Raw genomic sequence first — 27,918 nt, 5'->3', positions numbered from 1 at the left:
TTTATTTGGATCTGAAACCAGCTAGTGCACCGCGGAGCAATTAGCAGCTCTGTCCTATGAGAGCTCTTTATTAGAATGACCTTCACTGTGAGGGGGGAGGGAGATGGAAGAGACATTTTGAGAGACAGATGTATGGGTATCAGGAGGTAAATTGACAAATGACATGAAGGTGAAATAGATGAGTAAACTGATACAGTTTACTCATCTATTTCACCTTCATGTCATTTGTACATTTTTAAGTACATTGAGATTTCATTGTCTTATTTGTGCGTCGTGAAGAGGGTATGTGATGAATTTGATCTGCTTGACCCTCAGTCCCCCACGTATTGAAAACTAGGTTGACATGGTTGACAATAATTAATAAAATGCAAACACAGCAAACACAATTCCAGCCTTCAGTCTTTGAGCCTTCTCAAGTCTGATAGTGTGTGCGGGCACGTGCGCTCGCACACATAGGTGACTGTTACTATATGGACTATTCCTCAATACATATTACGAGAACCTATCATTCAAACAAGAAATTGCTCCATTCCTGACACTGATATTCTCCACCTTTAGCGAGTTACTAACTTCTTAACTTTAATTACAAAAGGTAATTTCTACTTCATTGCATCAAAGGACAAAATAATGGCAAAAATAGAAAGAAGAAGTATCTTTTGCCTTTAGGTAAAACATAATGTCATTTATGATCAAAATGTATACTACAAGAATGATAAAGTGAATAGATTTAATATTACCTGAAAATGAGCAACAGTGACTTACAATAATAAAGGGTTATAATGGATACAACATTTTTTTAATAAAAAATGTAAGTTAAATAAATATCAAAGTGGACATGATACAATTTTAGACATCAGCTTTCAAGTTGGGCACTTTGTATTTCCTAGTTAATTAATAGATTGGATCAGAGCGGGTTTAATCAAATATAATTGAATAAGTCCACAGTAAAAACAGGCCAGACTTTAAAGGAGACATGTAGAGAAAATGATAGCATGTCCACTTTTCAAATTAATTGAATTTTAGTACTTTTGAACTTGGTCCAAGCTGTTACATGGGTAATTAATTTACACCCTATCCAAAAGTGCTAAAACAAGATGATATCCCCCATTCAGTTTGGGTGCACATACACACACACTCGCATATTTCGTCTAAATAAAAAAAAGCTAAATAAAAGTCAACACTGTTGTTCGCCAATGACAGTCTATAATGTATTTCATGTAATTGTTTGTTTTCAGTTCCTCTTGCTCTTTTCTCCTTACTTTTGTCTTACAGGCCGCAACTATAATATTCATAATTTCTCTTCTGCTTCTCATTGTATTAAAAAATTTCTCCTTTATAATTTATCAGTGAAAGAAAAATCGTTGTTATAGTGACAACCATGCTAATTAATAGAAGTAGAAGGAACATTGAGAGAAGTTATATTAATTTGAAACATGCTAATATTAATAGAATAATTTATGACGCAGTATAAATAAATTAATAGAGTATTTCGTTTGAAAAAGGGATGCCTTCATTTGAAATTAGGAAAAAAGAGCAAAACAAATTCTGCTTTGGAAGGAAATTAATAACAGTGCTTTATCACCAAAAGAGAAAAGGAAGAGACAAACTAAACATGGACTGTTCACTTTTATCACACATCAATATTTAAGTCAGCCAATGAAAACTGGATAAGGAATACTTGTATTTCGTACTTTGTAATTTTCATTTGCTGTTTAAGGATTTGAGTTGTAAATGTGTGCTGATTCTGCGAAAGGCAAAATATTTAGTTATGTTTTTTTAATTTCTTTAATCATTTTAACAAGATGCCTCTCACTCTTAACTTTGGCTTCATGTAAACTAACAGCTGTGTGCCAGTCAGTGGATGAGAAAGGCAGAGAGTAACACAAACTGAGAGTGAGTAGAGAGAGAAGTGGACTGGGTCATTACCATCCTTATTACTCCTCATTAAAATACACCCATCACAAAGACATTCTGCTGTGTGTGTGTATGAGTGCGCCTGCACGCATATGCATGTCAGTGTATGCGCGTTTCTGGTGTTCCTGATGTGCACATGTGCGTCCTTATGCAAAAGTGACAAAAAAAGAACAATATAATTGGAGAAATGTACGCAGTAATAATAGGTATTCAGAAAATGATAATTCATATTAAACAGGGTGCACAAAGTCAGCCTCATTTGCATGTTTTAGATTATATGCATTTCAAAAGTAATTTCCGCAGGGCATATGAATGACATTAATTCCCGGGCGGGTTCTGCTATAGACCTCAAACTATCAAACACTCAAACATTTAACAGATGAAAAAAAGAGGGAGCTGATGCCTTGGCAAGGGGAGATTTCAAGGTTAAAGTATTTGAATGTGATTTTTTAAACTTCTGTCTTGGTTTGTTTAAAGTTGCTCCATAGCTAGATGAAGAGTTTCATTAATTTGGAGATTCAGTGAACCACAAATGCTGTGTGTGTGTGTGCGTGCATGTGTGGTTGTGTGTGTTTGCGTGTGTGTGTGTGTGTGTGTGCGCAAGCGAGAAAGTATGTGCCTTCCAGTACCAGTACGAGAACGACACATCTCCTAATCCATCACCATTTCCTCAGCAATGAGCCTGAATTGGTCTTACTCACTATGTGAGTCATGTGCTTATGTCACTCCAGAACCAGACTATCACAATGCAACAGTGGGAAAGTAAAGACCAATCCAATAGCCCCACATTAACTGATCGCAAGTGATGGAGAAAAAGTGATGAAAAGATGAGAAAAAGGAAGTGGCGAGAAGGGGGGAGGGACAATGGCAAGTGTGGGCAGAGAGGGAGACAGAGGGTTCCCTCTCGTCATTTGTTCATGCCGAGAGGAAGGCACTGGGGCAGGAAACAGGCTGGACGAATGTGTGATTCCAGTGGAAAACTCTGGATGCCATGGACAACATTCTTCTCATATTAGGGAATCTGGTCGGCAGCCATATTATAGCGCCTGACTAATTATTCCGTATGTGTGTCTATTAGGCAGATACACACACCTCATCAAGATGTTCCCCACCTGTTATTCTTGTAAACCTTTGGCCAAGGCACACAGTCATGGCTACAGAAAGGGCGATGGGGTGGGAGTAGCGAGGAGAAAGTGTATATGAGGGGGAAATGAAAGTACTCAGCATGTCTGTGTCTTGTTTGTGGTTTGTTTTCATCTGTAAACAGAGCTGCTGCTGTGAATACGTTAACATGTCATTATCTCATTAAGAATTGATGGCTTCACAGAGTTCAAACTGTTTTGTTTGTGAGTGTTCAACGACTGATGTTGTACAACCACAACAACCACAAAACCCACATGTACTACAGTGTAGCGGACACAGACAGATGTGAGGAGTAGATGGTACACACACACACACAAACACACATAACACACTTAACAGAATCATTGTCAATGTGTGTTAAGTTTAAAAACACAGATTAAAATGGTAAAAAGCTAAATACATTGATGGATAAAACTGGCACGTGCCCCTCATTTTTCCTGCCTGCCTCCCTTGTCACTGTGTCCCCTGACCACCTGTTTTTGTTGCTGATGTTTAAGCACTCCCAGTGATGTGAAGCAATTTGTGTAAGCAGACTTCAGAGAGTGAATGGGGCGAGTGAGGAGGGTGGGAGAGCTATCTAGGGGCAATAAAAGTGGGCTAATTGGGGCATGGGAAACATGTTTGTTTTCTCACTTGGTCTTTCCCCCCCCCCTCTTTCATTATTTTTCCCAGCCAGTCACTGCAGATTTGTTCATCTTAGATAGACGAGTGGAGAAAGCAAAGAGGATGAGATTCTGTAAAACACAAATCGTTGCATGCACATGCACGTATGGATGTGCAGCTGAGCTCACATGGACACATACACGGACGGATTTAACATACCATAAGGTAGCCGTGGGGGTGTGTGTGTATTGAACACGATCTGTCTGTCTTAACCAAATGACCAACAGGGTGCACAGGGTTATCCATTGGTCCACTCTGCTTTATCAATAAACTGCTGCTCAGCCTATTCAGCAGCAAAGAGCTTTCCTATGGCTGCAGCTCAACACTGAATCAATGCTATGAGCAATGCAGACAAACTGCTGCTCAACAGACTGGCCCCTGCCTTGAAGGACCGTCACCATATCGGCTCTCCCAGGCTCGGATCGTTCCACTAATGGAGGTCTCCGCTGGGGCCCCCGAGGGCCCCTTAACACCAAACAGGCCCCCAAGGATTCACCCCCCTTCTCTCCTCAATCTCTCTCTCTGTCAGCCCCTCAGTCCCTCAATCGTTTCTCCATCCACATGGTTGTATTGACCTCAACATCTTTAATCAGGACTGCTGACTTGTGCTCATGTGAGCATTTGCGTGTGTTTCCAACATCCATAGTAGTATGTGTTTCAAGTGTTGACTGTAAAGTCCAGCTAGACTGTTTCAGGTAGTGAAAAACTGAGAAAAAAACATCCCCTCCCCCTCCCCCTGAGCGTTGCTGGGATCGCTAACCGCATGACTCCTGACTAGTCATTCTCCTCGCCCCTGCATTTGTCTTCTTTAATAATAATGGAATTAGCAAGAGATGAAGAAAGAGCAATGGAAAGAAGCTGCATATTTGTCATTTCCGATTATTTACCTTTTTCATGGCAAATTGATTTTTACATCTCCTGTTACTGAAAGCTCTCTGGGCTCGACTGCCAGGCCTGTCCGACTCTGGCCTCCGCTGCCAAACCCCGTCTCTGGGCTTTATGACCTGGCTCTGGGGAGGACTTTTAAGTCTTTCAACTCACAAGTAATTTCAATGGTACAATACTGCTTTTGTCCTAACCAGCTTTGTTGTTTTCTTTCTCTCTCTGCCGCCTCCGACTCTCTCTTTATTTTCTTCTCTTTTCATCCCTCACTCCCAAATCTTTTTTTCACTGGCTGCTGTGAGTGTGAGTCGACAAAAAGACTCAGGCCTTTTTCTTGTTCATACCTGTTTGTTCCCAGAAAAGGTGGACTTGTTGCATCATGATGGTTTGACTGATCAAACTCAAAATTCAAGTTGTTGGACACATACTAAAACCCTCTAGCTGACATTTAACGTTCGCCGTGGAGCGGGTCTGGTTGAAGCAGACTTGAGTTTCAATGCGGTGGCAGGGCGGTACGCTGTGGTTCGGACCTTCCTGCGTTCTGGTAGGACTGAGGTTTTCCTGCATGGACCTCCAGTGAGCCAGGCAGCAAGCCTGAGCTAAACTGAGGCCAGAGACCAGAATAGTCCTCAGTACAGAGAGCACGCCTAATGGTGTGTTTGTAAGGGCAAACCCAAACAAACAACCTGCAGTTTGAATTGAAGGACGGAGCCTTTTAGGCCAGATGATGTCGAACGGGAGAAACACACACAAACACACACAAAGTCACGCAAATACATGGTGTGTATGTATACACAGGAGCAGGGGCTAAAATAGACTGATGGCAGAAGAAGTGCACCACGTACCTCCATACTAAAGCCATGGCATCCACACTGCGCACATGTCTGGACTTTGCACACAGCCTCTGTGTGTGTTTTGTGAGAGTGTGTGCGTGCATACGCATGCTAACGAAGGTTCTCTCCATATTCACACTAATGAGAGAAAATGGCCAGAAAACCTCTCTAATTACTCCCCAAGGAGCCAGGTTTCAGCATGGCCATGGTATACAAACAAATACACACTCTCTCTCTTACGCACGCACACACACACACACTCACACGCACACACACACACACACAGTATGCTGATACATCTAAAACAGGATGAGGCTGACATTTAAATGTGTTCACCTGTTGAAAAATGTGCATGGGAGATTGTGTGAAAGTGAAAGAGAAAATAATATAGGTAATATCCTAATATTGGAAGTTAAGGACCTCTGACAATTAGTCCCTTCTCAACTTCACCTACACAACGTGGTTGAAATCAGTTCAATCTCTTGTAATGGCAAATCTAAATCGAGCTTTGCCATAACAATGCAGCACGGTGGCTCAGTGGTTAGCACTTTCGCCTCACAGCAAGAAGGCCCTGGGTTCGAATCCCTGTCGTCCCGGTCGTTCCAGGTCCTTTCTGTGTGGAGTTTGCATGTTCTCCTTGTGTCTGTGTGGGTTTCCTCCGGTTTCCCCCACCATCATAAAGACATGCACCGCAGCCTCACCCCAGTCGTATGGATGTGAATGAATGTTGGTGGTGGTCGGAGGGGCCGTAGGCGCTGATTGGCAGCCACGCTTCCGTCAGTCTGCCCCAGGGCAGCTGTGGCTACTGATGTAGCTTACCACCACCGGAATGACTGTGTGTGTATGACTACTGGACTCTGGACTCTGTAAGTGACTTTGGGTGACTTGAGAAGCGCTATATAAAATAAATGATTATTATTATTATTATTATTAATGCTAGTCTTGCTTTATCTGAATATGTGTGGGTGTGGGTGTGTGTGTTGAGAATAGTGAGAGAGGAGATTGAGAGAAAGTTAATGGGGCAGAGTACATAAGGTCAATGTTTTATATGAAATCAGGATTGTTGTCAGACTGTATCAATTCTGACTTTCCTGTATTTAATAGTGATTTTATTTAAGCTCATGTTAGCCTGCAGCAGCTTTTAACAACTAAATTAGTCTTATGAGCAGAGAGAAATATGTCAAACTCATGGAATAATTTTATCTGTCAGTGAGTGTATAGTTTAGTTGTTGAGACTCTCAAACACACACACACACACACACACACACACACAGACACACACACTCCCTGTCCACTGTTTGTGGTGGCTGAGCACAGCTGGAAACATCTGGATGTATTTTGAAAGAGTTTACATTTCCAAAATGCTAAAAAACTACACAGAAACAGGATTCTGAAAAACATTGCAGGTGCCAGAAGAGTAATAAAGAAAAGAGCAAGTCCCAAGTGAAGATTGTTTAAAATCTATCACACACACACACACACACACACACACACACACACACACACACACACATGCTCATAACTGTTGGCCAATTGCAGTTATTGCTATAATCCTAATCCAACAATAACTGACATATGTGCACTAATTGGCAGACTACATCTTCTCTGTCTGAGTTTTGTCCCATCCAACTTCCCTTACTGTAGCTGCTCGAATGAAAACAGAGAGACTTTTCCCATCAGCTTCTCCACACACCATCTTTACTGGTCACCAGCTGACAACCGCTCTTACGCACTCAGCGCCTCACGCAACACAGCAATTTCTGTTGACACGCACACACCTATCACTCATGTGATGCATGACTACATACACACACACACACACACACATACACACATACATACACAACACAGCTGCATTTTCATTTGACTTCTTCTAAATGACGAAAACACAAAAACAGTTGGACTTCATTCTGTCTTATCAAAGTTGACATCAAGTACATCTCTGTGAGATGATATCAACAATGGAGAGCACACAAACAGGCAGGCACCACACACACATACACACATACACACACACACACACAAACACGCACACGCACACTCTTTAGAATGTAATTTCAGTGATTGGGTGTAATTTACCATTTTAATTTGAAACCAGACAGGACAACTGAAATGATCCCTGCTTATTTGTTTTTACTATACTGTATGTGTGGCACTCTGAGATTCTTTGAAGGAAGAGTGCGATAAAAATGAAATGCATTATTATTATTATTATAATTATTATTATTATTAGATCAAATCCCAACCATACATATTGGGATGGAGGGGGGGCATGCTGAAAACTAAACACACTTATTGTGACTTGTGATCTTTTACATAGAAAAAGGCCCAGTTTATCTTAGGTGTTACCTTTAATTTGCTTTAATTTACAAGCAATTCTTTTTTTTTTATTGTCCCATGCAAAAGTGTCCTCTGGGATCTCTCTAATCTGCTCAGGTATGCCACTTTCCCATGGTCCAACCTAACCTAAGCACACACATACACAGGGGAGATTATTAAAGCAACCTCGTGGCACATAGAGGTTCCTGATGGATTTAACATCAGGAATGATTGTTAACTTTTAGGACTAAAAAGACTTGGAGTGACTCCTGAGAAAAACAGAGCTCTTAGCCAGACAAATGGATCACATGACAACTGGGCTGCAGAAGCAGGGACCCCTGGGAAAACGGCACAGTGCCATCCCTCAGATCACACAGACTCAGGGAGCCAAGCTGTAATGATGCTTTGCGGCTCTCAACCATATTTAGGTATGAATATACCATTCAGCTGTATGGGTTAAAGTGGAATTTTTTTGTGTGAATATGTGCATCACAGTCTAGTGGTTAAAAAAAAGAGAAATTAATCACCGTGAAATAAATTAAACCCATTAAGAGGAACATATGCTCAAGGTGACAGAAAAATTAATTTGGCTCAACTATTGAGACCCATACCTCCACCCCACTATAGGATTTCTAACAAACTAATTATCACGCTCCACTTTCAGAAATAATAAGGAAAGTACTTAATAGGTTAGGATTCACCCCTGCATTCATATGTCAATTTAACATCCCTGCTTTCATGCCCACACACTCTTGCCTTAATGCAATTTCACATCCATGATTTAAAATAGAAGAAGGAATTATATTTCAAGTGGTGTCAGGATTAGAATATACAAGTAGTGATATTAAAATACTGTAAGGTCTTCTGTGTGTGCACCAAGCATTTTTGAGTGGCTCAAGCCGAGGTAAAGATGTTAAATAATGTTTTTGTCACAGTTTAAGATGATGGAGGAATTACAATGAAACCACAGATCTCTGATTGGTCTTCTCTCACTGTATATTAATTTAGCTCCCTCTCTGCTTTATGCTGGTTTTAATTTTTAAACACAGCAAAGATATGGAAAGACCCCCAAGTGTGTGCTCCTACGCCAGCAACCAAAGTCTGTTTATCTAGTCAGCCATTTGCTCCAATTATAACAACATCCAAATGCAACTATTGTTTCATTTCAAACATTCTTTAAAATTAAAATCACTTTTTGGTGTTTTTATCCCCCTACTTGCGCACCACTGAATTAGCATTTCAGCACCCCAGGCTATGGGGAAAGTGTGAAGTCAAAATGCAGGTTAGGCCAGTTTTGTTCATTATCAGTGCAACACAAGTTAAGCATAAAATACATGAATAAAAAAAAGATTAAGCAAGCCCTTAAGACAAGTTTTATCAAATTTATGTTTTTCATTACTTATTTTTCAAAGACTATAAATGCAATGCAACATTAATCATGCATTTGCGAGGATCTTTCTGTGAACTACAGTTCTTTTTATCTCCATTTAAAATGTACCCTCTTTTGCATATTTCTCCATTGCTTATTTCTCCATTTCACTCGGTAAAAGGATGCTAGTCAGGGAGAGAAAAGGAGTCGATATCCTGATGAAGTCTGAGAGGATTACTATATGTCAATTCTTCTAAGTACAGCTCACAGACTATACTCGACACATCCAGAGCATCAATATGACCACTAACATATTCTGTCCCCAAATGAATCAGCTGACTAACATAAAAATAAGAAAATAAAGGAAAGAAACACAGAGACTGTGAGGGAGAGGTCTATTAAGAGTTGTGGCTTTCTATTAAACTCTAGCTGAGGAGGGGGAGAAAAGGGGAAGAGGAGTTCACATTATCTAAGAGAATTTCATTTAACACTCTCCCCCTCAGTAATTAGCTACTAAAATAGCTAGCGAACAAACCCAAAATCCCAAGCCTGACGCCACTACGCTGCCTAATTAATTCTCTAATCAGGTAATCTGATGCAGAAAAGAACCTGATAGTGTAGATGACAGGCAGACCGGTCAGAATAAACCATGAGGATAGGGTTTAAGTGTAACTTAAAAACATAACAAACAAAACAACATGTTGTAAGCTTAATGTTTTTTGTTCCTCATTATATCTGAATGGTTTTGTGATACTTTTCTTTTGGAATGTCTTCATATTTTAACAGAGAATGTGTTAGTAGTTACTGTAACATAACTAAAATAGAGCTAATTAGTTGATGCAAACACGATCAAAGATAAAAGCAAATGCCATTGATGTATCTCAATGCTGGGAAAAAGTAAAAGAAGTGGGATAAAACAAGAGATACAAAACAAAAGACAAAGTATATTGAGCGATCTAGGTCGATTAAAATGAGGAGAATGAGGGAAAGAAATCTGAAGCGAGAGACAAAGCCAGAGAAGCATATATCTTTTAGCCGTCTGCCGCTCATTTGCTCATTCACTGGTCAGTTCTTCCACTGTTTAATACAAACAGATGAGGCCTTTTCTCGCTCTTTTTCCAAATCCTTTCTTTTTAACGGTGGCTTCTTGGCCCCTGCAGTAACGTCAGCACAGCGTCTATTAAAACCTCATGTGTCCCAGACTGCTCTACACACACAGAAACACATATCCATAGAAACACACAGCCTCTGCACTTGGACGCTTTTGGTGAACTTTTAACCTCTTTTCATGTGACATCTGGGACATGGAGATTAAGGTGTGGCGAACGTTTTTATACAAATTGCTTTGTGCACAAAGCGATGTATATGATATATATATATAATTAGAGGTAGGTATTATTCAAGTCATCTATCTGCAGTTCTGATCAGTGGCTGGATAACAAGAGAGATAAACTTAATCAGCCAACAACCCACCTGGCCACAAGGTGGGCTGTAAGATCTTAAGATATTAATACCAACCTAGTTAATCTGCTTTTCAACATGCACATGGCGGCCTCTAAAACACACACCTACACACACAAACACACATTTCATGGACAATACAGAGTAGCTCCGGCAAAAGCTTTTAATATATAGAGATAACCATCAGGTGGATTTTACACAGATTTTCACAGCCCACACACACCATACACACATACACATGCATGTAAACTAAGTAACACACCGACAGACAAAGTGGCACATACAAATTAAAAAACACCCTGTCACACGCTGATCTGTATCTGCAAGTCCAACTGTGATAGAGTCACTCTTCAACTACAGCAATCGATGGAAGTAATTTATTTATCTCACCAGGCAATTTCTGCTCTGTCTTCAGAGAGAAGGAGAGAGAGAAGAAGAGACAGAGAGAGAGATACAGAAGGAGATTTGGCAAGCATGTTTGAATGGTGTGTAAATTAATCTAGCAGCAGTGAAATCCAGAGCCATGTATAAGTCCATAAAACAAGAGTAGGTTAAGGCAGCTCACATCATACACACACACATCAGGCAAAGGTCCAACACCAAAACCACTTCTTTCAGAGAGAGAAGATACGTGAAATGTCATCTAGGTTCCATTAATGTGATGTGCTCTCCCCTATGCCACTAAAAAGAAGAAAAAAAGAACAGTTAAGAGTCCATTCTCCTCATTTTTCTTTTTTTCTTTCTCGCCATTCAAAAGCAACACACATGGAGAGAAAGGCCTGTCCACGGTCCTTAACTTTAACTCAATGAAATAAAAGGCACTTAACTAAGCCTCAATGATCGATACAAACTCTTCTGCTGGTTTGTGCTCACACACACATACACACACACACACACACACACACACACACACACACTTATCCCACCTCCTCAGATGCTCATGCATATGCATGTCCATTGTGATTTATGCATCCTGGTGGGGGTATGAGCCTATCTCAGAGCAAGGCCAACACACAGGTCAGCTCATTTGTAAATCAGTTGCCTATTTATGACTGTGTACGTGTGAGTGTTTGTGTGTGTATGTGCATATGTGTAGCTGTTTGTGCCTATCAATCTGTGTGTATGTGCATCTGTGTAGAGATCAGTATTGGAAACAGGCTCATAATCACTGTAGCGCCTTCAGTCATTATATTTATTGAATTATTTACAGCTTCTGCTCTCGGTGTGTATAAATCACACACGTTCTACACTATTGGTTGCCATATATTCAGTGCGTGTGTATCTATGTGTGTGTTCCAAATGATATCCGCTGAGTGCTCACTATTTCTGCCAACCGGCGCTCTGACCCCACTCTTTGCAGCAGGAAGTCACCCAACTTTTTGACCTCTCTTCTTATTCCCAGGGAAGGTTGGGGAAAGGCCTTTAGAATAACGCCTTCCCATCAGAGGGGCTGTCAGTTAATGGGGTCTCTATGGTCTCCTTTCTACTTTGCACTGGATTATGTGTAAAAAGAAGACAAGATCTACACCTGAAGAGATGCTGGGGGTTAAAATACATTAATGTGTGGTATAATTTGAGACCTGAGCCTTCTTTACACACAAAGTGAAGAAAACTGTGTGTGCTTTCCTTTGTGGAAATTCTGTGTTGTTGCTCCACCCTCCTCCCACCTCCTCTGAACAACAGATTTGGGCTAATAGGGCAGCTGCTTGTCCCCCCCTTAAGCCCTCACTACGCTGCTCCCCCTGCTCCCCTTGCAATCCTTCCACCCCATCTCCCTTCCCAAAAAAAGCCTGTTGTTTTCAACTTGTTTTTGACACAGCTCCAACTGTTGGAACGGTCCTCCAAGAAAAAAGCTGATTTGATTTGGCCACTATTTTCCTTAAGTGTTGAATTGGACATATTTCCAGAACATGTAAATGATAGCAATGAAAATAATAGAACTGTGTGCTCTGTGTTTATCCATTGATCTGCCTGTCTGACTATCTTTCCTTTTCTGTTTTGCTACGTTGTCAACACAGGCAACCATATCCCAGAAATACACCCTGCATTAGACCAGCCAGCAACCACGGTTTGTAACGTCATCACTTACACACACACACAACAGTTCTCTCACCAAAAAAATAAAATAAAAGTGTAATCTGGAAAACAAGTGCCTGGATTCACAGAAAAGGGACATCTAAAAATATTGCAGCCTATTGCAAAACAAAACAATTCTACCAGGGGAAACACTGGAGATAAAAAACCCTCAAACACACACGATCAGTCTCTTGTGGCGTGTGTAAGTGAGCTCATGGAGACGTTTCAATGAATTGAAAACTACTGTGGGTGCGTGCCAAATCACAGAAGAGAGCAGGGTCTTACCTCGATGTGTTTTTATTTGTGATTGTTTGTGTGTGTTGAGGGTGCCCATGTGTGTAACTGGAGCCAAACTGTAACCCATATGCCATTCTCCCTCTGGTGCAAGCAACACCACTCCCCAAATCAGACAAACATACACAGACACACACACATGCACTCACAAACACACTTGCATACGCATACACACACACACACACACACACACACACACACAGGCTGCCCTGTGTAAAAAAAGACCCTCCACTTCATTAGGAAAGTAAACACAAGTGCTGTCTGAAGTGGCTAATTAGAGACTAATTACTCCTTGCTCGTTAGTAATGCAAATTAGATTACGCTGCTTAACTTCCTCGTTTCCACAACGCTGCTGTTAATTGAGGCCTTTTGAAATTAAATTACCCGCTAATTAGCATATCAAAACCATTAATTCCGAGGATGGAGGGGGGGGGAAAACAACAACAAATGCCAAGTTTTGCTAATGCGTTTTGCTAATTGAATATGTTCGCTCAATACAGTGGGTTTGTGCCAGGAATACCTATTCAGCTGATCAGTGTGAATGTGTATTTTGTGTGTGTGTGTGTGTGTGCTGATGTGTGTAAGCAGCCAGACAGAAACACCATGCATCATAAGAGCAGCGTATAATTAAAGGTACCATTCCATCTCTCCAAGCGCTTTGTCAATATTTCCCTCTGAACGCACGACTCCACTGATGTTCAGCGTGCGGGGAGCGAGGGATATAGCAGATGCTCTGAGAGAAAAGAGAGTGAGAGGGGATGGATATTCATCTTATGAGAGGCAAAGAGCCACTGTATGAGAGGAGTCGTGTGTGCGAGGCAGTGGTATGTGAGCGGGGTTAACGTTTGTCCAGGCTCTTAGGCTTTTTTAAGTAAGGAACTCTGTCGCTCTGCCTCACTCCTGAAGCCCCAGCCTTTCTGTTCACCCCCCCCTCGCTCTTCAACTGGCCCCTCTTCACCTCCACTAAAATACCTGTCCAATCAGGGCAACACACACACACACACACACACACCTACACACACACACACACACTCTCTCAAACACACACACCTACACACACACACACACACATTTATATCCACATGTTTTGGCCACAAGCAGATGAACAGCCAAATCACTCCTCCAATCAAAGCTGAATCGATTTTTTCTCTCTAAATAGATGATTTCAAACATTGTAAGTTAGAAATGGTGAGCATATTCATGGCTCGGCCTACCTCCTATTGAATAAGAGGAGACACACAGAGAAGCCAAGAGCTATTAGCTACTTAATCTGCCGACGAAATAAAAGAATCACACATCTACAGATCTATCTCAGCTTCACATTTAAAACCAGCAAAAATAATGTCATTCTGAACAACTACCCTTTCCCTTTGCCTAAATATCTATCCAATCACGGTGCGTGAAAAAACCCATTCAGGTTGGTCCTTATAAAAGTTTCATTTTATTACACTTTCAAACTTCTCATTTCATTATCCCTATAATGGCAGATGAAAAAAAACAGATGGTAAAATTGAGAGGTAGCCATTCAAAAAAATTAAATAACCAAGATAATTAGATGTAAAGATATTATAATTCCTTTAACAGGATGCATAGAAACTGCTGCTCGACAATATTTGCCCTAATTGCTAGAATTATCATATTAACCAGTTACCATTTGAGTAAGTTGATTAAAAAAATGATTATTCGTCTATTTCTTTTAGGAGTTTCTTAATCAAAATCTTACATCCTTGAAAAATTAATTTGAAGCCGTTTCTTATCAGTTAATTAAATCGGGTTGGAAGTCATTTTTTCTGCGCGGCATGATTAGAACGGTTCTGTTCTCTTCTGTTCAGACACCATGACGTTAGAGGGGGAACTTTTCACTGTCTCATCTAACATTCACAACCACAAGAATGGGACTTCTTTGAAGGGTCCAAACCTCTGACTTCCTGATAAATTGTGCTATACCAAATAGATCTTTCTTTCTCGTTAACACATTCTCATTAACGATCAGAGAAAGTGAAAGGAGAGGGGACGGGGAAAGAAAAGGAGAGCGGTGAGGAGAGGCGTAGGGGAGTAAGGGGGGTGAACAAGGCAGAAAAACACAGAACTAGTGGCAGAGATAAAGTCAGAGGGAGAGATGTATACATTGACAAGTTTTAGAATGTACGATGAAGAAAATCAAATAGAAAAGACAACACAGGCACACACGTTGCCTGGGTGACAGCCTTGGGGTGGTCTGAACTGAGACTAAACAACTAAGCCAGGAGCTAAAATAAGACCTGCTGTTACTACAGGAACAAAATGTAATTTCATTTTGGTAATACAATTTTCCAAAGAGACGACTTGGCAGGTGGTCGTGGTGATATAGACGTGAATTTTACTTTGTGCTGTATCAATTCAAATTTGCAGCTTGAAAAACTATACATCAGAGGGTGACTTCACCTCAGAAAACTAGTTTTCTATTTCAGGAAGAAGACTAATTATAAAGCTCTGCCCCTGGGAAAGAAAAGCCCCTCTTAAAGGAGAGAGGAAGGCAGAGAGTCCATTCAGCACTGGCATCAGTAGAATATAAGTTTGTCTCTCCCTACGTCAGCGAGCAGCAGAGCAGAACCGAACAGATACAGTGCGCTCCACTCATCTGTCCATCCCCGACTCCTCAGGGAGGTATGGGAGGAATGGAGAGGGAGGGAGGGGGTTCAAAAGGAGAATTAAAGGGAGAATCAGTGGGATACAGAGAAGTATGGTGAGACGCTCTGATTGGATAATGAATTGAATTATTATTAGAGCCCAGCTGGTAAAGTTACGCAGAAATCTCTGCTTGTCTTTAGCCAATCAACACGCTCCCTCATCAACCAATCAAACCCCCACCCCCAGGGGTGCAGGGAGGGGGGGTGTTTTTTTTGTATTTGCTCCTCCATCTGCCTCTCTCCTCATTCCTCTCTCTCTTTATTTCTCTCTCGTTCTCTTACGACACACCATCCTGTCTTTGGTACAGCTGCCCTTATCTTTCTCCATGGGAGACAGAGAATTCTCAAAGCCACAATTACAGCACAGAACTATCAATTTCCCCTTCAATTAACCCAGTGGGAAAAGAAGGGACGAGGGAGAGGAAGGAGAGAGCAGAGAAGGGGGATGAGAGATTTAGATTTGTGATGAAGAGGGCCACCTTGGTCCGCTCCCCATCCTCCTCCCCCCGCGTCCTACCCTCAAGGTGGCTTCATGTGTTTGGGCTGAGGAGTGAGAGAATTACACCTCCTCTGATAAACTTGACCCCGCCACAAAAGGTCAAACAAGTTACTATACAGCACAGGTCCCCTATCCTCATTACCAGAAAATAGGCCCATCCACTGTTCCACTAATGCAGACTGTATGTTAATAACTAGTGCTCAAACCTTAGTGCAGAGCTGTCAAAAGCTAACAGAGAGATAGAGAGGAAGGAAAAGCGGCAATGGAGAAGGATGGAGGGAAATTGAAGGGGGAAGAAAAGGGTGAGGAGGGTGTGGGTGGGGTGGGGGTTGGCAGGCATGAGCCAGGAGTTGTGTTTCTTAGATCAGCGACTAAGGGCCTGCGCGCCGTAACAACGGACAACTGTAACGGCATGCCTGCTCCCCTCTCTTCGGTTTCTTTGCTTTACAACTTCTCTTCCCACCTCTTTCTCCTCCTCCTTCCACCCACTTTCTGAGCAAACCCCTGGGGGGAGCTGCTCAAACCAAACCCAGCCTTCAGCAAACTTTTTCAGGCAAACTTTTCACAAAGCCCCCAGAAGCCGTACGCCTGCCTGACACCACAAAGCATGCCAGGGTTTCATTGCCACTCACCCTCCCTTAAGTCTTTCGTTCCTCCCTTAGTCATGCATGCTGACTACTTTCCACGGCTGAGGTACTGTTCCTGACTGACCTTTAGACAATAGAAGCGTGCAGCAGCAGAAGTTGCATACAGGTTGCATACGGCATCACTGACCTTCACTGGGCAAATGGGCATTGTGGTGTCTGCTAATCCAACAAACCAATGGCTGCCTTTAAACCTGGTAATAAATATCATCAGTCCTTGAATAAAATATTTCTGTTCTTTCTACTCACTTGCTGATTGTTCTTGAAGGGAAAGTTGCATACTCAAAATAGTAGAAATCTGTTTCAAACCATTTATTGTGTTGGTCAGAGAATCTGGCTTACACCTGGTTTGTTTTTGCTCTGTGAGGCATTATCCTTTGGTCCATTGACAAAAACATTGCATTACAATTTGACTACGATCGTAAATTAACTGAACAAAAAAGATCCTGCATTGAACAAAATTAAGTAAGTAAGTAAAAGCAAAGGAAAGTTACAAATCATAATTATTAGTACTATGAGATAATTCAGGACAGTAATAATTATCTGCTTCTATTACATAATATTTTGTAGCAAAATAATTTACTCAACGAATAGATTTAAAGACTTCTCCGGGATTGTTAAGAGAATTACGGATTGGCCTTGCATTGAGTCTTGTCATTTCAGTCAAATCAAATAAATGATTCCTATTGAAATGGGGCCTGAGGAGAGGTAGCAAATGTTGGAGATCAACTGTGATGACAGCTTGGAGGCTGAGGGAACGCAGAACCATGATAATTAGAGACAACAGGCATGACAGCGAGAGGAGGAGAGCACAGAGAGGGGGGAAGAGTAGATGGACAGGAGAAAGTGTAACAGAATAAGAGGAGGAAAGAGGGACATCGAGTGTTGAGTCCTTCACAGCGAGTGACTAGCGGAGCTTCGACAGGGAAAAGAACACTTTCCGACCAACCACGGACGAGAAAGGAAGGCAGCCCTGGCAACTACAGGCACACACGAACGCATGCTGTGTGTGTGTGTGTATGTATGTGTGTGTGTGTGCGTGTGCAGCCTTAAGAGTGACACACAAACATCTTTCTCGATGCATACAAAAATAAAATAAAGTAAAATAAAACAGATACACATTTTCTTCTTGTCTTGTCATAAAATTGTCTTTGGAATGAAGAAAAAACATCTGTGTTTAGAACATTGTGTTTTGTCTTTGTAGATACAGTGGAACAGTGCGTGTGACAGCATTATATTTGAATGATGTTTTTCCTCTTTTAATCCAGGAAAAAAATGTTGTTAATTAATTGTTGAAAGAAAAAATAATGGCATTTTTTTATTATTCTAAAACTTGAATTGGTGTATTGAAGTTGAAAATGAATAACTATGACACATGTAAAATAACAATTACAAAACTTTTCTTTAATTAAAAGACAATCTGATTACAGTAAATATATTAGAGCGGTATAATATGCCGCCTGTTAGAATAATTTTAAAATTACCATTGCTTGAACGGTGAGCCAATAATATAAATATACATATATTAAAGAATATACTTCACCAGTCTTTCAAATTTTAATTTTAATTCTTGTTTTTTCAGAGCTTTCTACCTTCTTTTCCTCTCAACCTCTGACCAGCATTCTGCCGGCAAACAGCTAACGGTGCTTCAAAGGCCAACATCCCACACCGCAAACACACGTGCGCGCACACTCTGCCTTCTCTCTCCTCAGGAACATGAGAGCTGGCTCTAATTCACAGGCTGGTAAAGCTGTGGTGGACAGCAATCTTGATCTGGCAGGATTAGGCTACTTTTATTCCCCCAAGAGCCACGGGAAGGGGAAGGGGAGGGAGAGGGAGGTGAGTGTGCGTGTGGGTGTGCGGGGTGATGGGGAACTAAAATCCTTCTACAAATGTCAGACAACGACCGTGGACCAGGGGCCGGAACAGATACACACATGCAAGCTGACACACACTCATAATCACTCCTGAAAAAGCCCAAAGAGCCACCCAGAGAAGAGACTCATCACTCTCCGTCTCATCAGTGTGAAAGAAGGGATGTGCGGGGGCAAGAAAGGAGCAATGCAGGAGGAGGAAGAGGAGGAGGAAGAGGAGGAAGGAGTGAGGAAAGGAAGGAGAGAGTAGAGAGGGAGGGAGTGGGGGTGGGATTACACAATTATTCAGATAACAGCTGGGTATAATCTAGTGGCAGATGTCTCTCGGTCAACAATGCCCACCACACACAGGCGTGCATGTATGCGCATACACACTAACAGAGTTTCAATGCCCAGCGAGCAGCCACAGAGTAAAAAAATGGCTACTGATGAACTAGCACCGCATCTCTATTGCTCTGTCTGGAAACCACTCAAATGAAACAATCTATAAAAATAAAGAGGCAGAGCCTGTTTTTCTCCTCAACATTGAAATGTCTACAAAATAAGCAAACAAGATGGGAAAGCGACGAACTGTTTGCTTTTCTTGTTCTCCGACAGCAGTCAGAAAAACAAAACCTAAAACCGGAGGAATTCTGACCAGGGAGGAGAGGGGTGGAGGGTCACCGGGTGATTGACAGTTAATTGTAATTTCACACACACACACACACACACACACACAACACACACAAACATACACACGCATATACACACACACACACACACACAAGAAGTGTACACACATGCAAAACAGCATCCTGCATGTCTGTGAACAATCCCCAAGTCTCCCTATAGTGGTTCTAGCAGGCACCTTCTTCCCCTCCTGCCGTCCTCCCCCCACCGCTCTCTGAAAGGGCACTATAGAAGCCATAGAGTCCGCAGCACACTGGGCAAAGCCTGTGGAGTCTCTTCACCTTGAGAGCCACAGCAGGAGGAAGAGAAATAAGAAAGAGAGAGGGGTGACAGAAGTTGACAAGACAGAGACAAAGAGAGCATGTTGTCCTTCTCTACGGGCCAGATCATATTTACCCTTAGAAATTATCTCTGAATATTTCTTCCAAAAGTTTTTGCAAAACTTAATTCCTAAGCAAAGACATATTTCTGTGAGGTTAGGCATCGGGAAGAAGGAAGGAAGGGCGGCACAAGCAAGTGGTGAGAGCGAGCTCTGTCAATCTGTCAACCCAGGCAGCCTATTGTGATTTTGTTTAACACTGGTTAACAACTCGTCCTGTCAGGGGATGGATCATCCCACGGCGCCTCAAATGCTAATAGCTTAAGTAGGCGTCCCATGTCCCCCGGAACTAATACCATAAATACTAATACCATAAAAGAGCAGTGCGCGCCAACGCTCCAGCCTCACTTTTGCCTGCGTTAGCCAACATCCCGATACTTTACGGATTAGAAAACATAATGAGATGCATTTAAATGGTTATTACCTCCCCAGTCCAGGAAGGCAAGGGGAAATACTGCATTGCTAATTCCTATCATCATATGTTAATGTAAGTCATCCTGGTTGAAGCAATTCAAACACTTTGATGCAAATCAAAAACAAAAAAATGGTAAAAATAAATCTGATTAATGGTAAATCTGATAACTGCAGTTAGAAAGAGACATCAGGAATTAACCGAATGTGAAATGAGCAGAGAAATCTAAATAAGCTATGAGTTGTTATTAACTCATTGAGGAAAAAGACTAAACTGTTCAATCAGGATATAGTTGAGTTTATGGATATGAATTCCTCTGCGCTCCTCCTTCTCTTCTGTGAATCTCAGCATTTTACCGGAGTGCTAATTCGTCCGCTCGGCGGATTTTTACCGCTGCAGCACAACGGACAAACGAGCACTCGTGTAACGCTTCTCCACAGTTGGTTTATGAAATGTGCAAATTCTGTCCGCACGTCTCTGAGTGTGCATGTGTGTATCCATAACATTCTGAGTCTTGCGCATCACTGCTGTCACCTACCCTTCACAGCCATCCTTTCAATACATATTAAAGCAGTGCTGCAGGAAGTTTAGTCACATTGTTGTTCTGAGTGAAGCTTTCCACTGATCTGCTCCCTCGGTTCCCCCCGCTCGATTGACGGCTGCCCTGTCAGTTTGTCGCAGCGCTTTTGAAAACACCAACGGCTCTCTGATGAAGTGCTTACAAAAGGTCAGAGGGTGGAGGCGATGGAGAGCTGACTACTGAGAGAGAGGGAGGCAGGGGGAAAGGAAAGGGAAACGGGACAGAGTGAAGGAAAATCCATAACACAAATACAGCTGTCAGAAGCAATGCAGAGTTAGCAGGGGACACAACGACCGATGGGAGCTTTTTCATGAAGATGCTCTGCTTAAACACAACAGGCGTTCTCTCACTTTCTACAACCAACACTGCTCCTCTATTTTTTTCTGCTTCCGCCGACCATCTCATGTGTTCTACCTAGATGTGGCGCTGACCCTATGATCCTGTGTGACTCTTTCTATCTGTCTGCAAAATCAAACTGGATAGCTTCAGCTGCCTTTCTTCCCGATCAGTGCTCTCATTCTCCCAGACTCCACGGCCACAGCCCTCTCCTTCAGCTCCAGCCCCAGCCTCAGGTGCCAAGCACACTCTGGAGAGGCTGATCTAATGCTTCCTCAGCTATATTGACCGACGCCTAAAGAACCACACGCATGTCGCTTCCCTCGCTTCTACCAGCCTTTCACTCATATGTTCTATCTCATTCTGCGTCCCTCTCTTGCTTCCCTTCCCCTCGGTGCCCGTAGGAAACAGTCTCTTCCGCTCTTCAGCTGTTGGGTCACTCTTTCCCACATCCATCAGCTGTTAATGGGCCGGTGCTCTGCGGAGCTAGAGAATAATCTCTGAGCCGACTTGCACACACTTAAAGAAAAACTCATCTAAAACTCATGGATATGTTAATGACCACTGGTTACACCATTGTGTCAAGCAACAAGTATTACCTTGTCAATCAGAGGAAGAAAAGTACGTACATGTTTAAAGAATGATGTCGGGACCGTGAGTGCGGCTGCTGTCACCACGTATACAATGACAGCAGCTTTTTCTCACAGGTGGTCAACTTCCTAAAAACTGCCTCAAGACATCTTCCCACTTTCCTTCTTTACTGCCTCTGCAACTTTTCTGCATGACACCGCCTTCTGACCCATCATGAAAAAACATCTCATCTTTGAAAAATGTGTTGGATTTATTATATGAACACACAGACAGACAGACACAGACACACAGACACACACACACACACGCACACACACACAAGTATTCAGCCCTCAACTTCTCCTAAATAACAGGTTTAATTAGAGCCACATGTATAATCAGGCCTCAGACTAAAGCAATGTGGCGGCACTTTCACTGTGCAGTCAGTCACTTCAAGACACAACCAGAGAACTCCCTCACTTGCTGGCTACCCTGAAGAATAACACCTTCATTTAATCCATTAATTTGTCAATTATATTTCATCAACATATGTTTAAAGAGGCACCAAGCCACAATTGTTATTGTAATGGTTGGTGAATACATATGGAGACATGTGGATCTTCATTTTATATATTTTCTTATCACAAGGAAGAAACTGTTTTATTCCATAAAAGTTTAATATAGATTTCATTTTAAAACATAATTACACAATTGTATAAATATATAGAATATCTAATCCCATACTGTTTTAACATTTGAAGCACAAAACATGTTCAGCTCAAAAGCGCACAGCGTGCAGTAACGACAGCTTCAGGACAAACACCTAAAATGATTCCATTTAAAAAACGTCTTTAACTCCCTTCACAGCAACATTGTTCACCTTTCTCAAACGCTATTTAAAGGATATTGAAAATGTAACCATTTTAGCTTTTTAAGCAGGTAATGCACTAAGTGCTGCAATAGAAGTACACCTGTGAGTATCTATCAAGGGTCAAATCCTTCATGTATAGCGCAGTTGTATACGGGAGCTCTTCAACATCACTTTGGAGCCAAAAGCCCACTCAGACTTGTGGGCTTGGGATAGCAGGAGAGCTTTAATGAGGAGAGCGCAAGAGATGGAGAGACGGACAGGCGAGCTATCAACGCTACCGACGCACAGGACATTTAAAACTTCAAATACTGTCCATTTTCACTCAACCAGGACAGGTGAATTGAGAAAAAAGCACTCTCATACACACACTCCCCGCACACAGATATATACACTCTTCTACACATACAGTCACACGCGCTCATGCGGGAGGTAAGGACTCTCTAAGTGAGTTTATGGACGAACACAATCATGTTGCTGGCTTTTAATCCTGCTTGAAGGGTTTTTTAAAGCGCATGAGATTCACAGCCATTATTGCCCGTCTCTAGACGGTCTCATAAATGTGCTGGAGTCACACACAGGACCAAGATGAAACTCATCATCTAAGTAATGTGTCAGTAAGCATAACAGAAACAATTGTCTGGTGAAAAACAGAGTGTGAAAGTGATAAAAATCAGCAGCACATGAGCGACTCGTATAAACAATGAAACAAAACAGGACATGGAAAAGACACAGCTGTCGAGAGGGGGGGGGGGGGGGGGGCATAGAAGGAAAAGTGTTGAGGCAAGTCAGATAAAAATTGGTGTCAATGCTGAGGCAGACAGACACAAACGCACAATAGCGGAGAGAGAGCAGAGTCAATCTGTCTCTGACACCTCTGGCTTCCTGCACATGTACACTCTTCTTTTTTATTTTTACCCAAATAACTACTTCTGCCTCTCAAACACTCTTTTGTATCATTGTCTACCATTATATTTCCATGAAAAGCATGTCAGTGATCAATGAGCAATGCACATCATTGAAATGTTAACTTTACAGTGAGTTTATACTGTTAATGCTGCAGGGGTAAAATAGAAGTAGAAATGTAAAAAAAAGACTATATCCTCTCTATAGCAGTGCGCTCCATTGTGGGTATATTTTAAAAGGGATTATCAGTCAGGCAATTTAAATCAAAATGCACAAATATGTAAGTTGTGCAATAATGTGTATTTAGAAATTAACCTTAGATTGCAAACATTATTATTGTACAGTAACTGAGACAACTCCGCTGCTGTGCCTGAGAGATGAAGCGGTTGAAAGAACTGCAGCTATGACATTTTTTTAAAAGAAAGTCAGTCAAAACTGGATGAATAATTTGTTCCTCTCCATATTTCTGGGAAATGATTTCAGCAAATTAAGGATATAGAAAAGAATGACCTGAGATGCATAGGGGTTGCTGTCAGCATGCAATTATTGTCACATTATTTAAATGATACAGGTGTGCTAATCTGCAAATAAAATACATTCAGTTTCTTATATATTTGCTTAAATTAACAAATGGATCATGTACATTTATAATTTAATTTTGCCTATTTAAATAAACCGCATCGTGAGGCTGTGTGAACACTAAAACATGAATGTGCAGATTGTTATGAAGTCTACAACTTAAATGTGTAATTAATTTAGGTGAAATAAACTTTTTATTTATTTATTCTATTTTAATTCTGCATACACTTTACACCAAGGCCTCGGAGTCAACACAAAATACCTGCTTTCCTTTCTGACACCAGAAATGTGACATGGGTCATAAAACGTGATGAAGAGTGTTTTCCTTCCCGCTGGATCTTCTATTAAAGTGCAATTAAAAGTGTGTCATCGCGTCGCGTAAATGCCACCACAGAGGACAGAGGACAGGGGGGGGGGGGGGGGGGGCACACAACAGGAGAGAGAGGACACAGTAAATAAAATTAATTATGCCAAATGCCCCGGCGCCCATCAATCACGGGGCAATAATGCCCGTGTCAGGGTGTGCACCCACACGGCCTGTATGCTTTTCTCTCAGTGACAGACAACTTACAGCAATTAATTGTCGTTTCATCTCTCGCGCTTGTTTTGTCTGCAGCTTTCCATCACGCGGGACCTGAGTCCATCTGACATGAGGGAATGCTGTGCCCGATGTTTCAAATTTGATTAGATATATTTTTAGGGAGGGGGGGAAAGAAAAGCAACTTAATTTTCACAACAAAGTTGACGAAGCACAGGTTCTAGTTGCGCACACGAACGGACATTTTAACAGTTTATCTCATATGCGACAAAAAATGTATAAGGTCCCGGATTTATGTTTTGCTTTCCTCACAGAAAAATTGATAATTTTCCTCTGTGATGCAGGCCTGCTTTCAGTCGCGTTTATTATTGCAAAAAGGGAAAACATGGGTCATGTGGAGGTTCTGGTCCAGACTTTAACTCACTCAATTTCTAATTGTATAATATTGTTAAAATCAGCTTTGTACACATATTAAATATAGGTATATGTTAATCATCAAAAGTATAACACGTGAAGTTATGTATCTAATTTATGAATATTAAAAAAGACGCATCAGTGTTATAATGCACTAATTATCAGTCTACAATCTTACAGGTTAGATCAGTTTTAATATTCGACGTTACACTTTTATGGACAACTTCTCAACGCCTTTCCTTTAAAATCATATGGAAAATGCAACATAACTCAGGAGGTCACAAAACGCAGTTTTTTCAAAAGTCAAAATAGTTTGAAAAGAAAGTATTGTTCACTGACCTATGTCAACAAGAAAGCATTTTCTCTCACTTAAAACACAGAAGTCTATTGTCTTCAGTAAGGGGCGCTAAGTCTGGCTTTTTAAATTGTTTATAATATATATTTGTTTTTGTTTAAAACGTTATTGTTTTATTATCAATAACTAAATTAAACTATTGGGCATTTGTAACCCTTGTGTTGCCTTCGGGTCAATTTGACCCGATTCAATGTTTCACCCTCCTGTCGCCTTCGGGTCAATATGACCCGATTCAATGTTTAACCCTCCTGTTACCTTTATATTTACTAACATATTTTACCCTTGAGGTCAATATGACCCCAGCTATTAAAATCTCCAGAAAATTATTAGAATTAATATTGTTTTCCAAGTTTAAGTGTGAGGTACTTTATGTTTGTTTGTTGACTCCCGAAAGAACACCGACATTAAACATTGAATCGGGTCAAATTGACCCGAAGGCGACAGGAGGGTTAAATATTGAATCGGGTCAAAATGACCCGAAGGCAACACAAGGGTTAAACAGTGCTAACCGGCTGGGAACTAAACAGGGGGAAAACAACGATAAAGCCTACACACACGAGTGTAAAATTATCACCACATAACCAACGGCAGTGTTTATTATTAAATCCCTTAACGGGGGATATTTACGGGCACACAACCTTAGCCTTGTTGCCTCCTATCAAATCCACTCCCGACATCTTAGTTAGTCCCTAACCTGTAAAACAAACTTTGTGTTGCCTCATGAGCGAGGACTTCGGACAATGACAATTTCTAAAACCACCGGTCTCTCCTTCCACGGAACTATGCTATGATCATTTCAGAGTTCAAAGAAATAGCCCATTTAAACAAACGTCGATTTAAATAAACTTCAGTTTCCCCTCTGATCAGCTATTCACACGTGTGAAAGTAGCGAAGAAACAGAAGGAAACTTATTCCACCGGTTTCTTGCTATTGTAGAAATTGAAAAGATGAAAGCTTCAAAGAGGTTTTTAATACGTGGTTGATCAGTTTAGCGTTCAACAATCCGATGAAAAGAAAGTTACAATGAAACATGGACGGAAGGAAGTCTGAAAGAAGGAACACTCCGAGTGTGTCAAGCTGTTTATAATACCCTATTTTATTATTAGGCTCACGTGGAGGAGTTTCACAAACAATGTGCGATGAAAAAGTTGAAGTTCGATGTCTTTTTTGGCAAACTAACATGTGTATCAGAGAGTTTCAAAAGCACAGATCAAGGAAAGAGTGAGGAAGGCAAAAAGGGGGAAAGGAAAGTGTAGATAATGCATCAACCTGTTCTCTTGTTTTCTGAAGAAGTCAACTTTCACGGCAGTGGTTGGACCATGTGGACTGCCCCGCTTCTGCTCCTCAAACCCCCGGCGCGTCCACTCTCTCACAGCGACAAAGGGGCACACAACCGACGGGACGAAAAAAATTCAACAACAAAAAGAAAAATGGAAAGAAACAGAGAGGGGAGAGAGGGAGAGACAGAGAAATCTAGGATCTAAGACCGCAGGACCATTACTTTAAACGACAAAGCGTGCTCGTTAGTCCTTTCCTTTTCCCTTTTGTGTGCGTCCTCTCTCCTCGGAGTGGCCCCTCTGGAGTGAAGTCAGAACAATACTGCCGCTAAAACTCTTGCACTGTGCGCAAGTTGCCGTGGAGAAAGCGCGCAGCTTCTCGTCTTGTTTTGTTGTTTCTCCTCGCTATCTCTTCAAGAGGCTTATTCAGCGCGAACAACCCTTCCACCGGTCCTCACTTTTTGGCATCCCGTCTGTTGCTTGCTCGTTTTCTGGAAATCAGGGTGGAATCACTAGGGCTCTGTGAGTGTACGAGTGAGCAGTGTGTGTGTTGCGAGGGGGACAGTTTGCTGCGCTACCGTAATACCTCTAAAGCAGGTGCGCGTTTTCATCGCTTGCCTGGCGCACAAAAGGAAAACAGCAGCCGGTGAGAGGTAGAGCCTATCTCTCTCTCTCTCTCTCTCCCAGTGTATGTGTGTGTGTGTGTGTGTGTGTGAGGGGAAGGCATTGATCTTTTGACCTCTCTTTGCATCCCGGCTGAGTTGTGCTATTGTGGAGGCAGAGAAGAACAGATGTTACTTTGCACATATTTTGAGCTCAGAAACGGTCAACAAAGCACGAGCATCCAAACTAAACTATTAAACTGTTAAACACTTTGATTTTCTACATATTGTTGTTCATCTTCACATGTGTTGTACAGAACTTGTATTTTCTCATATCTTGTGTTATTGTTGCTCTGGACAGCCCATATTGTGATACAACTTTCATCATTTCACTCTGCATGGAAGTCTTTATTGATTCATGCCAACACAATGTCTGTCAACCTAAGAAATGCTGTATTCCACAAATAAAAAATAAGTGTAAAATTAGTTTAAGTGGGTTCACCCTTGTTTTACACTTACCTTGCAAATAGACAGTTATATTGTGATTGGAGAATTTCTACTGCCTTCATATCTTACTACGTCCTTTATGTATTTTGGAAGCCTGACAACTCCTTTTGCAGAGTTATTACCACCTTTTTCCCCCTCAGCGCCACATTCATTTACTAATTGACAGCATAATCAGTGTTGAGATTACTGTCTCAAATGAAATTTGGAAATTACATCATACCTGTCGCTGCAAAAAAAAATGAGTGGGGAAAAAAAGAGTGTCATAACTAAAAAAAAGATCTTGGAA

At 41.5% G+C, this 27,918-nt stretch overlaps 1 protein-coding gene across 2 annotated transcripts in view; it reads right to left on the bottom strand.

The window, feature by feature from the left end:
* foxp4 (forkhead box P4) overlaps positions 1 to 27,135 on the bottom strand; it is a 96,794-nt gene extending 69,659 nt beyond the window's left edge. For both annotated transcript variants that reach the window (XM_056436844.1, XM_056436845.1), the window contains exon 1: positions 26,516 to 27,135. The gene's annotated coding sequence lies outside the window, so the exon portion shown is untranslated. The remainder of the gene's footprint in view (positions 1 to 26,515) is intronic.
* Between the last annotated feature and the right edge of the window lie 783 nt (positions 27,136 to 27,918).

Source organism: Pseudoliparis swirei, chromosome 18, assembly GCF_029220125.1.
Source record: "Pseudoliparis swirei isolate HS2019 ecotype Mariana Trench chromosome 18, NWPU_hadal_v1, whole genome shotgun sequence".
Lineage (NCBI taxonomy): Eukaryota > Metazoa > Chordata > Actinopteri > Perciformes > Liparidae > Pseudoliparis > Pseudoliparis swirei.
This window is presented reverse-complemented; position numbering and strand designations above follow the sequence as displayed.